This window comes from Phodopus roborovskii, unplaced genomic scaffold (assembly GCF_943737965.1).
Source record: "Phodopus roborovskii unplaced genomic scaffold, PHOROB, whole genome shotgun sequence".
NCBI classification, from domain to species: Eukaryota; Metazoa; Chordata; class Mammalia; order Rodentia; family Cricetidae; genus Phodopus; species Phodopus roborovskii.
Window position 1 is genome coordinate 3,577 of NW_026126537.1, and position 1,192 is coordinate 4,768.

A 1,192-nucleotide genomic window follows, 5' to 3' on the forward strand; every position below is an offset into this window, starting at 1 on the left:
GGATGGTTTTATCTAGTTCCATCCATTTGCCTGCAAATTTCAGGATTCTGTTTTTTTTCCCACTGAGTAGTACTCTATGGTGCAAATATACCACATTTTCTTTATCCATTCTGCAGTTGAGGGGGCATCTAGGTTGTTTCAAGTTCTAGCTATAACAAATAATGCTTCTATGAACATAGTTGAACAGATGGTCTTTGTTGCATGAATGTGCAGCTTTTGGGTATATGCCCAATAGTGGAATTACTGGATCTTGAGGTAAACTGATTCCCATTTTTCCTGAGAAACCCCCATACTGATTTCCAAAGTGGCTGTAGGAGTGTGCACCCCACCAGCAGTGGAGGAGTGTTCCCTTTCTCCACATCCTCTCCAGCATAAACTGTCTTTGCTGTTTTTGATTTTAGCTATTCTGACAGGAGTAAGATGATACCTCAGAGTTGTTTTGATTTGCATTTCCCTGGCTGAAAGACTCTTAAGAAAGTGCTCAACATCCTTAGCCATCAGGGAAATGTCCTCAGATCTACAAGGATGACCTCAACTAACAATCTAAGCAATAGTGGAAAAGCTACCTTGAATACTCTTCCCTGATAATGGGGGGAGCATGGAAGGATAGGAGGGAGAGGGAACTAGGATTTATGTGTAAAATAAGATTGTTTGTAAATTAATTAAATAAATAAAAAGAACACTTCATTCACATCAAAGAAACAGTTAACTAAGAAGACATTACTATTCTAAAGGTATATGCACCAAACTCTAGGTACCTAGTTTCATTATTTTTTTTAAAGAACCTATTATTGATTTTAAAGATACAGATTAATAACAATCCACATTAATACCAGGTGATTTCATACCCCACTTCCTCCAAGAATGTTATCTTGGGGCTGGAGAGATGTCTCAGTAGTTAAGAACACTGGCTGCTTTCCAGAGGTTCTGGAGTTCAATTCCCAGCAATCACATGGTGCCCTCTTCTGGCATAAAAGTGTACATGCAGATAGAGCTCTCACATACATAAAAAAATAATGAGAATCACAGAAACGTCAAAATTGACAACATCCATCAAATAGACTTACCAGATGTCTACAAAATATTCCACCAAAATACCAATGAATACATGTTGTCCTCAATAGTACAGAGAAGCTTTTCTAAAAACATCCTGGGTTGCACTTTAAAAACACTCCATATTTATTTTCTGATG